Source organism: Lolium perenne, chromosome 3, assembly GCF_019359855.2.
Source record: "Lolium perenne isolate Kyuss_39 chromosome 3, Kyuss_2.0, whole genome shotgun sequence".
Lineage (NCBI taxonomy): Eukaryota > Viridiplantae > Streptophyta > Magnoliopsida > Poales > Poaceae > Lolium > Lolium perenne.
The window spans coordinates 85158302-85173467 of record NC_067246.2 but is presented as its reverse complement, the minus strand read 5'-3'; the positions used below and the strand labels follow the sequence as shown (position 1 = coordinate 85173467).

Below are 15166 nucleotides of genomic sequence, written 5' to 3'. Positions count from 1 at the left end.
TGCAAGATCCAAAAAGCACCATCGCCAACGAGGCTTTGTGAGTCGATGAACAGGCTCGCCGCAAGCGGCCGAGGCACATGTCGCTGTGGCACGTCGACCGGGGGACGTCCCCGTGCTGTCTTGGACCAAGATACGCCGCCTCCCATCGACGAAGTCGGAGAAGAACCGCATACCAACCACCTCCGGACCAACATCTTCGCTCCAGAAGAACCACCTCGCCCCGGCCCCCAGAGCCGTCGTGGACAACGACAAGCGCCAGTGACACATCGAGAAACAGATCTCGCCAGATCTGAAGACCGGCGAGAAAACCAAGCTGCCAACCTGAAAGATCGACAAGCACACGTTGCCAACAACTCCGAGACGCCGCCGTGAAGGTCGCCGCCGATGTGGGAGTGGAGTTGAGGCAGATTTATTTGCCCGGGCGCCGCTCCCACCACCCCAACGACGCACCACAGCAGCCAAGCCCTAACTACAAAACGGAGGAGGAACGAGGTCCCCTCCCCCTCCTGCCGCCGGAGCGGCAAGCAGAGGGAGAGGGGCCCAGATCTCACGCCGGTGGAGATTGGATCTGGCCGCCACCTGGTCTCCAGGGAGTTGGGCGATGGCACATCGCTGCCTTATAAGCAGTCCTGCCGATTTATATAGGCAAATTCTGTTGATTTCGACAAGCCGCCTGAGAAAAAGATGCATCATCATGATCGGGAAGGAAATAACTTGTCGGGTACCAGCGGCTGTGGTGATCATTGGAGCGTGCAGCAACCAGAAATAAAGTCTCACTCAGATATGGAAGGAATAATCAAAGGAGCCACGGGTCTGCCGGCGGTCAGACCTAGCTCGAGCTATGAAATCTATCAAGAATCTGCTTGGGTAAAATATAATGAGAAAAGGAAGCCTGCTACCACGGAAGCCCCCTGCGCCGCTCGCCAACCCCACACACCTGGAGGAGATGGTGATCATTGGCAAAAAAAAAAACTGTACGAGTATGGGCCACCATTGGAGGTAGTATGCGTATTCAAAATTTGGAAGTTTCCTACTCCCTCCAATCCTAAATATAAATCGTATAGTTTTTCGTACGGATATTAAAGAACGTACTTGGAGGCAAAGCTAGAGCAGATTTGGCCAAAATTACTCCTGGTTAATTGACTTGAGAAAATAGAGGAGTTTACATTAGATAAGTAAACATAATAAAAATTCAAAAAAAAAACTCCATACAAGTGATACAACGCAATATATCTTATATTTTGAATTTTTTTTAAAAAAACTATATGGCTCATATCAAGAAACAAAGGGAGTATATTATTGAGATGCTTCTTTTTTCAATATAATATATGAATATTTCTTTAAAATAAAATAGGGAGTAATAATAATTAGTTATAATTAAAGTTTTTCTACCGATGCAACGCACGGGCAATTGTGCTAGTCTTTTCTAAAGAAAGAGGGCGAATAGGCTAGGTGATGGGTCTATTGTTTGCTTCCGGAAAACCGCCTGTTTATGTGGCTGTACTTGGATACGATCGCCGTCTTCTTTGGCTCCCCCCGTTCGTTCCGTTGCTTACTTAATATAGACGGCTCGCCTGCTATGCGAGTCGAAGCCGGTCTCTGGATTGGACTCGTATTCGGGTCTGCACTCCGTAGTCCTAGTCCGTACCGTTTTATTATGTTGACAGTGCAGATTGATTGAGCCTTTTGAATCCACCAACCGCACATGGAAACGAACATGTGCATGGTAAGCTTGATTGAGGGAGAATGCTGGGTTGATCGGTTGATGCTGACCAGGGATTTTTTTCTCGGCCGGAATTTCCAAAAATTCGGCGGAAAACGATAATCTCGTTACCCCCGAGAATAATTGATACCGACCAAAATATTTCGGCTACATTTGAATTTGAACTCTAGTATTTGGTCAAATAGGCGACGTATGACGTAATCTGAAGGTATAAACGATGCCCCCTCACGGAGCACTCCTGGCCTATCCACGATATGCCATCAGGCACGGAAGGGCTGGGCGAGCGCCTCGCTTCGTCTCACCGATTGGGCCACGCGTCGGCGTCTGGTTGGCTCGAGCGAGTAATAGAAAAGGTATCGGGAGGACGGGCAAAACCTAGCGACCAAACATTCCTATCCTCGCAGCCGCCGCCTCTGGCCTCCATCCCCGTCGCCGCGCATCCTCGCCTCCTCCACCCTCCCCTCCCCTGTCCCGTCCCCAATCCCCTTCGTCCTTGCGCCGGCGCCGGCCCCTTCCCCATCCCGCGCTTTCTCCTCTCCCACCATGGCACCACCAAACAGGACTGCCTAGAGGCCAGCGGGAGGCACGCATCCTCCTCCCGTCCATCTCTCGTCCCCGTTCATGCCGCCAACTCCCCTGGCGGCGCGGAGAAGAAGCAGCAAGGGGGGCGTTCCTCCGCCTCTTCTAGGCGGTGCGGTGGAGCTGAAGGGGACGGGCCATCCATGGCAACGACGCAGCATCGCAAGAGAATGAAGGGGCCATCCATGGAGCGACGAAGCTGGGCAACAGTATAACGGCCTGCCTTCCTCCGGCTCTTCTTCAGGTCTCTCTCTCTCTCTCTCTCTCTCTCTCTCAGGACCCCCTTCTTGTGGCAGCTCGTGAAGAAGGCGAACAATGGTATCTCTCCGTGTAACAGGCCGCCCGTTTGAGTTGGCGGAGGTTTGGGTGGAGTCCAGTTTCCTGCTCCTCTGCCACTTCCTCCACCGGGCACAGATCCGAATTTTCTTTGATTGAATTCTGATGCCTGTCAGCTATTAGATTCAGTTTTTTTTTTAAATTGTGTAGCTGTAGAGCTGTAGTAAATATTAATTCCGATTCGACATTCAGACTTTTGTGGTTGCTGATTGTGCTATGTATTCACTATTTCACTTATTACTTGAATCGGTTCTGGTTGGAGACGAGGAACTGCACCTGGTCGCAATGCGGAGCAAGGTGGAGAATGTGCCATGCTTCTGGTGCTGCTCTTTACGTGTTGGGCTGTACGCGTCATCAATTGGGATGCTCAACCTCCGGTGCCTCGCTATTGTGTTTGATCTTGACCTATTGTGTTTGATCTTGATGAGACCATCATCATTGCCAACACGATGAGGTCCTTCGAGAGCTGCATCGAGAGCCTCTCCCGCAGGATGGATGTTGAAGATGACCCTGGCAGGGTAGATGGGATGTCTGCGGAAATCAAGCGCTACATTGAGGACATGGAGCTTCTCAAGGAGTTCATTGACACGGATACCATTACAAACAATGGCAAGATCCTTGGGACCCAGAAGGAGGAGGTTCAGCCTATTGGTACCCAGCAGTGTCTTTTGCGGACTGTAAATCCGGCTACCGGAGAGGAATGCAATTCTAACCCGCGTCAATCCAGAGGTACATTTTAATTTTAGTTTACCACGATAGTACTATCTGTTAATCTAACTATTTCTCACTGAACTTCTACTGTTGTTGTTTATTGGATGGGACATGATGTCTAGGGAGGGTTACACTTTATCCCGAATACAGGATTATAATTGTTTTAACCTATCCCCTGGCTAGGGAAAATGATATATAAATGGGCTCCGGTTTGTCTGGTACAACAAGGCATGTCTGTGGGGTTGCCTCCGTTGATGATCTGGCATTAAAGGTTTTCTACATGTATTGTAGTTGCTGCAATATATTGATCGTCTGATTAAAAGCATGCATGGCTCAAGTCATTCTTCCGATCCTTAGCCATTTATGACTTGTTTAGTTGCCAAAATTGCAGCATTCTTTGTGTGTCGGATATGTTGCATCTTAAGAAAATATATGGCTAACAGCCCGATGAATATTATCCCCTTCTCTTCATTCTCTTGGCAATGCCCACTTTTCGTTGTTTAATTTGGTACTCTTTTAGTTCTGTACAGATTGCTACTGAATTGCTTGAGAATCAATTGCTCAACATCGTTTCTTTGTATGCCTACATGCTTACTGGTTTTGTGATTATTCACCATATAATATTTCAGTTCTTAGATGATTACTATTTTGCTTACATACCTTGCAGGATAGTTCCTATGGTCGGGTGTATGGTCACAGGGATTTTAGGTTTTCATAGCTTGAATGAAAATTGTCGGTGTGATCCCTTTTTGTCAGATTATGCTATGAAAAGAAACAATATTTTCATCCTCATCTCCAGCCGCTCCCTTCCAAATTTCTCTAATTAATTTACCATCCTATTTTGATGTGACCAGTTTCCTCTTACTTTGGAATATGCAGTGCAATCTTGGAAGATTGGTGGTGGATGCAGGCCTAACATAAAAACATAATTTATAACTTTTCAAATGATGATGTACAAGCACATTGTAAGATGACTATTTAGATTGCTTTTGGAAGCAGTGGAGGGACACATTGTAACCACAAGGTATGTTCAGTTCTGTTCCTGCTGATTTCAGTTGGCGATAGAAATGAAGAGCATTTTGTTTTACTTCTTTAGTTCTGCTGCTGCATGGTGAGTGATATGCACAGAGAGAAGTCATTTTGTGGTTCTGAGCAGCTACCTCTTATTTTTAGCTGAAGGTATCCTCTTTGTTAATGGCGCCATGTACGATTTGACTTTTTTTATCTCATTGGTTGTATTGTTAAGTTAAATATCTACTCTTCTATTGTTATGTTGTTAATCCAACTATATCACCACTCCCTCAATATAGTTTAGTTAACTTCGATATTGCTCGCTAGATTACCTACTCTTGTATTTACTGCCTATAATAATTTATTTTTGTCTTTTTGTTGGTAGGATTGATTGTAAACAATAGACGAAAGCAAATCGTCCCCCACATGTAGGTGAGTACCATCACATGGAAGTAATCAGGTATATGCTCTTGGTACTTTCTATTTGTGTGATATTTCTGGTGCCTGTGATGGCTTGTGAAATTAGAAGATAAAATTAGGTTATTTCCCATGAAGATATGCACTCGATTTGTACTCCCAGTTTCTCCATTCTGTTGATTTTATGACACCAGTATGATTGGTAAATCAAAGTACCTCAATGTGCTTCCTACTATTTTTTCCCGTACCATCTCCTTAAGCCAAACCATAATCTGTGCTCCACTCTTTGCATTTTTCGATAAAGCTTTTCCCTGAGATTGCCTTGAAATCAGTAGAAGAAGAAAATTGTCCTCCGTCCAGTGAAAATCTTATTATTAGATTGGTATATTAGCTATATCCATATCATGAGATAATTACTTACTAATCCAAGCTATATTGTTTTGGATTTTGTAGGAGGTTGAGAAGAAGTAACATGTAGTGAGGTAGAACTCAAAAGATTCTGGCAGGCAGTGGCGACGCGTCATGGAGGCCAACCTGGGTGGCGGCCCAGTCTTCTAAAAGTGAAAATCATTTTTATCAGCTTATCTCATTCACTGATCTGGTAAATAATGAGCTATTAAGGATATTTAGTTTCATTAGCCCCACATTGCTAATTTGGCCCAGACTAAAATTTTAGTCACGCTCCTCCACTGGTTGCAGGTGTCCCCGGCTGTGCGTGGAGTTTCGACATGAGCAGACATCCCCGGCTATGATGCACCACGACTTGAAGCACAGTTGCACACTTCACAAGCCATCGACTCTGAAGACCAATTGAAATGTATGACACTTTGCTCTTTAATGATGAGATTGGTTTGATCCCCCGCATATTAGAAGATTTAAACTTGAATGTGTCGTTTTGGTCATTTTGTTTTTTGGCACTGGTTGTATTAGGTAACAAACCATAAACATCAGATGCAGTGGAGATATCAAACAGATCAAGGTTTTCCCTATTTCCCTTGCATTTGATCTGACACGTACTTGATTCATTTTAGTAGTACAAGATTGATTTTATATATTATTAACACATGATTATATGGTACACGCCAAGCTCATTTTCCTTTCAATACTTCTAAGCATATACTCCTGCAAATTTTACTCAAACTTGCAAGCAGTCTTTTGTGCAAATTTGAAATGCTTGGCTCTCTTCTTTGAACTAATTTCTCCTTTGGATATCTGCAGTATTTTTTATCCCAGAAAGCTACTCAGATATCAGCTGATTAGAGTAAACACCAAGGGCATGAAAGAGGGCTGCAAATGGTGGAAATATCCGAGGATCTACGGGTGGTGATATTCTCCGTGTCGCTCAACAACTATGACCAACTGGGAGTCTCTGCAAGTGGTGGCAGTCGGCGTTTTTAGAATAAGATGATCCAAAGCAGGGACTTGTTTGAGGCCACAATCAGGTAAAGTAACCCTATCATTAGCATTTGAGGAATAGACCTGTAAACCACATGTAGTCGCGGAGTTGGCATGTTCATTTTGATCCTTGCTCACGCTCTGAAAATTCTCGATTTCAATTTGTTAAGGTGAAAGAAGTGTGCTCGGCTGCTGGTCTCTTTTTATTTTGATCTTATTTTCCTTTTTGGTAGGATGGCAGTGAAAGAACTATAATTGAAGCATTGAACATGGCCACATTGAATTTACTGAATATTTATGTTCCAATTGCAGCGAGCAGGTTCTTTCTTCCCCTCCTCAAGATTCTAGAAATATAGTATATAACATATATACTTTATTAGCTCTGTAAATTATAGAACAGTTAATTCCCAACATTGAGGAGCACTATATTTTCCGATATTATTCTGCTAGCATACATATGTTTTTAGAATCATCCCTTCTATTATGCATGTTCTAGGTACATCTCAGTACTAACTACTACTAACTACCGAGCTGCTACCTCCACCTTAGCAGTCATCATGTGCAATATGCTTTGTTTCATCACAGACTAACACATATTTAGTGTACATTTTGTCTTTCTGCTTCGGTTACATACTTCATAGGTTGTCGTGATTTCACTTTTGTTACATAATTTGTTTTTATTCTGACAAGGACAACCATCTCTTGTCATTTACTGCATGAAAAGATCCGATAAAAAAAGAAGCATCTCAGATTGACATCCATAAAGTTCAGACATTTCAGGTGAGGACATGCAATCTCCACCTCCTGCAGTTTTCTTCGGTTTCCCTAACTACATAATACTTGGATTTTGAGAACTAATTTGTTACGATTACTTGATACAGGTTCATATATATTTTTATATATTTGGTTTGATACTCCATTGTATCCCATATAAACCTTTCTGGCATCTCAGCTGTCTTATTTTGAATGGACTCCAAAATTGCTGAGACCTTAGAAATGACTTTCCTGCGTGGTGCTCCACTTACTCAGCATGGAGGAGCCACTGTCCACTAGAGGACCTAGCCTCAAAGTATATGCTACTTCCTTTGCATATGTCAATGTACCATATTTTATCTTTGTACTGTTGGGCAAGGATAGATCAGACCTCGTGCTCGGTTGTGCAATAAACATAATTGGAAAAACATATTCTGGTACATTAGTGCAACAAACGAAATTTCAATGATAATTTTGATTCGACGGTTAAGCTTCCAGTGAAAATAGTGGTACGTGCAGAGTTTAAAAACAAGGCTGTAGTGCTTGCTGAACTGATTTTAACTCAAAGTACAGTGCATGAGCCACCCTCTTAGGAAGCGGATTGACACGTCCTATATCATCTTATGTCAAGTTAGTAGCTAGCTTCTGTTCTTGGTGAAATGACAATGGATGGAAGTCATCTTACACATAAGTGTACTAATTTTAGGATATTCAGATATTGGTTAGCTCATGGCATTGCTACATATTTTAATGGTTAGTACTTCAGTTCACAATAGTCCGCCTTTTTAGTTACATTCTGTACCTGCTGATTTAGTGTTTTGCGAATGGAAATGTTAACATACATTTCTGAACCTTTTTAGGATATGAGCGAAAGAAAATGCTAATTATAATTTTGTAGAGGACAAATTTCTTCATCGCAGAGATATTAGAGATATGTTACATACAGTATAAGATAAATATATTTAGGTAAATCCCTCTTCAGGTATTTTTTCTTGAGTGGGATGATATTGTTGGATTATTTTCTCTAATAAAAAAGTAAATGTAACTCTTTTAATTAAACCAAATTTTATTTATTTGGTAAAATTGTATTTTTGTTTCATTATTACATAGCAGAACAACTCATATTCCTTTTCTGCATTACTTTGGTGTTCTCTCAAAACTGCTAGAATACATCCATTTTGTGGTTCAGAGTAATATACGAGTACTCTCTAAGGGTACTTTGTTGTCATCGACCATTCCGCCTTCTCTGTATCACTTTTTAGATGTATGGTGTGGGAGAGTCAGTGAATCACCAAGCACAAGTATGTTTTGATCCAGATTAATGGATGTTACTAAATATCTCATGCCCACGCCCTCCTATAGGACGTTAACGACCTGCTTGTGAGATGTGAAGTTACATTATTATCCAGATTAGTTAGTTCTAAAAAATATTGCGTGCACATGCACTCCTATAGAACAATACATATTAAACTGGTAAGAATTACCGGGAATGGAAGTAACTAATAAAGTGAGAAGCATATGCGGTTTCTATTTTCTTATCTCATTTTACTGTAAACTTTTTCTCCGTGCAATTCTTTTTTATTTTATTTTCGTGATTCTTCCCTTGGATTAGTGCATTCTCAGTTTGGACCATTTTGCCTTGATTTCAGGTGGTAAGGTCATAAACATTAGAAAAATACTGAGGTGGCAAGATGCTGAAAAACGATCATGTGTTCTCCATAAAGGTAATGTCGTTTATTTCCTTGACTACTATTGTGTACAATATAATCGATTCCCTCCAAATGCTTGCAATTGAAACTTCTCGATCCATTTCGCCAAAAATAAACAAAAGTTTTCCATATGTAATGTCATTTAGTTATAAGTTGACCGATGTCAGTATGTGATTTGGATATTATCATTTCTATATTTGATTTGTTTTCATATAAACTGAATGTACAAGCATCATAGATACGGTTAAAAACAAGGCATATAGTGCAGGTATCCCTAGGTATTAATGCAGATCAGGTGATGTCATGGGGCTTCCAAACGAATTTGAATTGAATGCATAGTCTCCTGGGTGAGTTGCTCCTCTGGTTTCTTACCGGTTGACATACATGCCAGTATTTATTCATTTTTCCGCTGTTTATTCTCTCCTTATAATGAATCCTTGCATATTTGACCTCCGGATAGACCATATACATCTTTAGAGCGATGTGGTTGAACTTTTTGGAGGCCTAGCCTTTTCTGTAATGGGTTTGTCTGATGTGGCCATGCATTCCTTTTGCGAGGTGGTTACATCTTCTGTCTGATCGGTGATATCCTGTTTTTAATAGGATTTGGGGTATCGGTGATCAATTGGGAGTGTCTCCATGTTGTCCTCCTCACCTAACTTTGTTGTTTCTTCCACCACATCTCCTTCCTTAAGTGCAGAATAGTGGAAGATTTGGTAGTGTGAGTGCTTTGTGTCTGTACGCCGAAGATATCAGTTCACCATTTTTTCTTCTTTTGGCCAGTGTCAAATTTATAGCTTTAAATAATTGAATAATAGAATAAAATTGGTGTGGTTCATATTCTTTTTTCCGGGTGATAATATTTGTGCGATACTATGCAAATATGCCCTCTTTGCCTCATGGCATCTTTCTCTCAATGAGCGGTCACATCTTATATTTTAATGCTTGGTTCCTACTTACTACCTTTTTTTCCTCGACTAAGTTGGTAATTTACTTTCTCTTAGGTTTGATATAAAAATGAGACCATTCTACGCTTCAATTTACACTGCGATTAAGGAGATGTTGGACTCCTAGGTTACAAATGATGTGCGTTGACCATGAGGTAATCTCAGTTTTTGTAATTACGAGTTCAGATGTTTAAAAAATGATTTGCTATTTCAGTACTTGTTTTTTCTTCAAAGTAGTGTTTAGAACTTCATAATTGTATTGCCTTTTTTCCCACAAGAGCACCGGCCTTCCTCTTTCTGATATACTCTTATAGAATGACCATTCGGAGGAGTATGTACTTTCATTTTTATTAAGCACATGCACATCAAAGCTTAGACAGAGAAAGACCATTCAGTAACATTATACACTAACATCTTTAGACCATATACATCTTTAGAGCGATGTGGTCGAACTGTTTGGAGGCCTAGCCTTTTCTGTAATGGGTTTTTCTGAGCTGGCCATGCATGCTTCCTTTTGCGGGGTTGTTATATCTTCTGTATGATTGGTGATATCCTCGGTGATCCATTGTGAGTGTCTCCATGTTGTCCTCCTCACCTAACTTTGCTGCTTCTTCCACCACGTCTCCTTCCTTAAGTGCAGAATAGTGGAAGATCTGGTAGTGTGAGTGCTTTGTATCTGTACGCCGAAGATGTCAATTCACCATTTTCTTCTTCTTTTGGTCAGTGTAAAATTTATAGCTTTAAATAATTGAATAATTGAATAAAATTGGTGTGGTTCATGTTCTTTTTTTTCAAGATATAATATTTGTGCGATACTATGCAAATGTGTGCTCATTGCCTCATGGCATCTTTCTCTCAATGAGCGGCCACATCTTATATTTTGATGCTTGGTTCCTACTTACTACCTTTTTGTTTCTCTTTGCCTGGACTAAGTTGGTAATTTACTTTCTCTTAGATTTGAGATAAAAATGAGACCATTCTACGCTTCAATTTACACTGCGATTAAGGAGATGTTGGACTCCTAGGTTACAAATGACGTGTGTTGACCTTGAGGTAATCTCAGTTTTTGTAATTATGAGTTCAGATGTTTAAACAATGATTTGCTATTTCAGTATTTGTTTTTTGTCTTGAAAGTAACTGTATTACCTTTTTTTACCACAAGAGCACCGGTCTTCCTCTTTCTGATATACTCTTATAGAATGACCATTCGTAGGAGTATGTACTTTCATTTTTATTATGCACACTATTATGCTTATATCAATAGCTTCTTTACTGTATTTGAGTGATGTTAGTATATAATGTTACTGAATGGTCTTTCTCTGTCTAAGCTTTGATGTGCATGTGCTTAGATTAGAACCGATATATATCTATTAGGGATATTGCTGATAAAAGGTTCTGAAGACCTAAAGAAAGTTATATATACTACATATGCTTCTTCAGAACCGTCAGAGAAACAAGTGTGTATGTACGTTGCTTCTTTCTTTGCAACCCTGTGTCATGGCTGTGTCGCCTACTGGTGATTAAATTAAGTGTGTATCATTAATCTCTATTCACCTATTCACTTGCATTTAGTTTGTGTTATCAAATTAGGGGTGTAGCTATAAAATCTGGCTACAACTTTGCTAATATGATCTCCCGTCCTTTCTTGCTAGGTTTAAGCCATGGATATCGTTGATATTCCATCCAAGTTCATGATGAAGGCGACACTCACCATCTGCAGCTTCCAAATCCATTAACAACACTATAGCCACCAAGGCCAAGTGACATTTTTTATTTGTTTGACATTTTTTAATAAATTAAAAGATAGATGTAGTACTATTGATGTTTTACACAGTGTTTCATCCAGCAGATAGTTCTTCTATTTGATGTTTTATTACCATCGATTTCTACATATGCTTAATATAGTGTTCTACAAACTGTTTTTTGGGTCTAGAAGCCAATGTTAGCCCCAAAATATTTATCCATTTCTTCTATTTTCTCGATTATATCTAAGTGTTTGCTACTCCATTTATGATTTCGTGTGTTCAATCCTATCTATTTCGTTCCATAAATATACAAAGTTAAACCGATACGAATTTTACGGGGTCGTGCGCCAAGGCGCACATCTAAATCTAGTATACATGAAGCTTGGTGTGGCGTGGTGGCATATGGTGTGCTGTTGATTAAGAAAGGTCACGAGTTCAACTCCATGCAGTTGGCAAAACTTTGATTCGAGGCCGCGACTTGTTGTTATTGGACGGAAGAGTCTTACCGCTGCGCTGCAGAAGCTGTACATCTAATTTACGTTAGAAGTTTCTTCGTTTTGTGCTCGAAATTTTTAAATTTCAAATTTTGTTTGAATAATCTTGAACGGAAAAAGTCTGAGATATCCGAGATTTCGCGGTAACCGGTTCTTCTGGGGACCTCCGGTAAAAAAATTGTAACCGAGAAAAAAAACCATGATGCTGACTAACTATACGCAGCATCGTTTTTCATGTATCGCTACGTGTGAGATCTAAAATTCAAGAGGAAAACATTCTGCTGTTCCTTTTCCGTTTAGTTGTCTTGTTTCCAGTCTTCGATATAATTCTTTTCCTTTTCACATATGCTTATTTCACACGTTTTCCTTTCTATTTTTTCTTTAACATTTTTTCTTATTTCTTACATTCTTTTCTACATGTATGCCTTTTTTCTTCTTCTTTCTTACATTTCTTTTATTTTACTTTTTCATTTTTTATTTTTAGTTGGATTTTTTTCATCTAGGTTTACCATATTTTCTTGTTTCTCTAAACGTTTTTGTTTGCCTCCTCGTAGACTCTTGTTTTTCATTGTCTACCCTCTTGTTCTTTTTCTCATATGCTCTTTTTTCTCACCGTCAACGATGTTGTTTTTGTTGGAGATATGCCCAAGAGGCAATAATAAAAGTGGTTATTATATATCTTTATGTTTATGATAAATGTTTATATACCATGCTATAATTGTATTAACCGAAACATTGATACATGTGTGATATGTAAACAATAAAGAGTCCCTAGTATGCCTCTTAACTAGCTTGTTGATTAATGGATGATTAGTTTCATAATCATGAACATTGGATGTTATTAATAACAAGGTTATATCATTATATGAATGATGTAATGGACACACCCAATTAAGCGTAGCCTAAGATCACGTCATTAAGTTATTTGCTATAAGCTTTCGATACATAGTTACCTAGTCCTTATGACCATGAGATCATGTAAATCACTTATACTGGAAAGGTACTTTGATTACATCAAATGCCACTGCGTAAATGGGTGGATATAAAGGTGGGATTAAGTATCCGGAAAGTATGAGTTGAGGCATATGGATCAACAGTGGGATTTTTCCATCCCGATGACGGATAGATATACTCTGGGCCCTCTCGGTGGAATGTCGTCTAATGTCTTGCAAGCATATGAATAAGTGTTGCGGTCAGAAACCCACCGGCGAGCAGCGACGGACAACACAGTAGAGCCGGGAGGCTCCCAGGACTGCGGCTGGCCCTGGTCCCTCCGAGCGACGGCCCGCAAAGACTCGGCACGCACGTCCGATGCTGGTGCAAGGGCGTGCCACCTGATCTATACCTGGTCAGGAAGGTGATGGATGTGCCTTGCTTAGTTTCCTGCATGGCATACACGTAAACATTAAATACGAGACTCGATCGGCTCTCAGGTTGTCCTGTGAATCGGCTCAAAGAGCCGATCCACCCATGATTCGCACGAGGTGTGCGAATATACGGTGGTCCTGCTTGATCAGAATAAAGCTAAAACGATCTACTACGATTTAGGGTTTTCACCACATAATCGGAACATCCTACTCGTGATTGAGCCTGGCGGCTACGCACGGTGATCGTAAACCGACCCTAGACAAGGCCTAAAAACCAACACGAAGTTGATCCCCGAAACATCCTGTCTAGGGTTAGCAAACTACACCCTACGCGCCACTGGATCCTTCAACCCGTTTGTAAGGCCTAACTATGCAGATATTAAACTAATCCTTGTAGAACAAGGAGCAACCATAACGGATCGGATCTACTAAATAATGATCAAGCGGGGTGCCGCCCCTACACCTAAGATAGGTGTAAGGGCGGCTAGATGTCTAAGGGTTGCACGACGACAGCATATGATACTAAGAACAATGCGAACCCTAACACATCTAAGATAACTACGTTGCTCGCCATCAAAAAGGCTTCAGTACGAGCAACGCATGAACAGCGAATAAACTTGTACTGCCTAGATCGCAAGATGCGATCTAGGCAGCATGATGCTTACCCGGAAGAAACCCTCGAGACAAGGGAGTTGGCGATGCGCCTAGATTGGTTTGTGGTGAACGTGATTGTTGTTTATTTCATAAACCCTAGATACATATTTATAGTCCGTAGACTTTCTAACGTGGGAATAATCCCAACCGGGCACGAGCCAAACTCTAACTAATCGATACGTATCCTACTATATTACAGATACACGGGCAAACTAGCCCAAACTTTGCATATAAGGCCGATTCACGTATATTCTTCCATGTATATTCTTCAAGCCCATTTTGATCGCGGCCCACCCCTGACTCGGTCAAATTCTGGTGATAACACATGCCCCCTGGTTTTGGAATTGATAATTCCAAAATCACTCTGCTTTTCTTCGTCGGGTCATGTCGTGGCAGAACCGTCGCAGTATCCATCATCATGATGCCTTGCCTTCTCAACTTCTCCGCGTGACCTGGCAGTTTTTTTTTCTTTTTGTTGGGCACCACTTCCTCGGAAACTGCTGTGGCATTGAATTTCCACTATATCCCCTTTTATTTAACCGCTCGAAACAGTTTGCTTCTTCATCCCCTTCGCATTAGCACTCCAAAAGCCCTCCTGCGCCACCATGTCTTCTTCCTCCTCTGCCTCATCGGGTCTTTCCACCCAATCCTCCTCCTCCCGCGAGCCGACGCTGGAGTGGAACCCGGAGGAGGCCCATGCGGCCAACGTCCGCCGCGCCATCGAAGCCGGGGAGGAGTCCAGTCACGACTTCTCCGTCTGGTCCGAGGACGACAAGTCCTCGACCAACGGGGAAAGTGACCTCCGCTTCCTTGCTGACGGGGAAACGGAGGAGGAGAGCGATGACGATCGCTTCTCCTGTGATGACTTCACCTCCCCCGAGGAGGAGGAGGAGGAGAAGGAGGAGGAGGACGACACCTCCTCCGATGAACCGCTGGCCAAACGCTTCTGTCCCTGGCCGGGGAACCTCAGCGACTTCGACAGCGACGATGACGACGCTGACGAGGAGGATGAGGACAACGAGGGCCCTGTCGGCGGCCGCTGCAGCAGCGACGACGAGCCCGCCGGGAGTAGCGCCGACAGCGGTGACGACGACGACGACGAGGGCAGCGACGGCCCGTAGATAGGACCTTTAGCATAGGATCAGTAGTAGTAGATGGGGCAATGTATCCCCTAGTACTTCTTTTTGAGAACAATCAGCTCTTCATGTAAGAAATCCTGTTTATCAATGAAGAATTTCCCCCAATTTGATTTTGCCGATTTCCTTTAAGCTAATTTAGCCGATTCCCCCTCATACTGATTTTGCCGATTTAGCCAATGCTCAATG

The 15166-nt window shown here is 41.8% G+C and overlaps 1 long non-coding RNA gene across 22 annotated transcripts; it reads left to right on the top strand.

Annotated features, from left to right (window-relative positions):
- Nucleotides 1–2088: 2088 nt before the first annotated feature.
- Nucleotides 2089–11592, top strand: LOC127341743 (uncharacterized). Of its 22 annotated transcripts, none has more exons than XR_011755031.1 (16): nt 2090–2546; nt 2640–3367; nt 4229–4373; nt 4746–4820; nt 5231–5378; nt 5477–5594; nt 5708–5756; nt 5996–6219; nt 6406–6491; nt 6897–6952; nt 7054–7241; nt 8575–8649; nt 8903–8981; nt 9639–9736; nt 10537–10634; nt 11234–11592. It is a non-coding gene; the product is annotated as an uncharacterized lncRNA (long non-coding RNA). The 22 variants fall into 22 exon arrangements; XR_011755029.1 differs by adding an exon at nt 9238–9355 and having other exon boundaries at nt 2090–3367; XR_011755036.1 differs by adding an exon at nt 4446–4528 and having other exon boundaries at nt 2090–3367; nt 4746–4792.
- Nucleotides 11593–15166: the final 3574 nt, after the last annotated feature.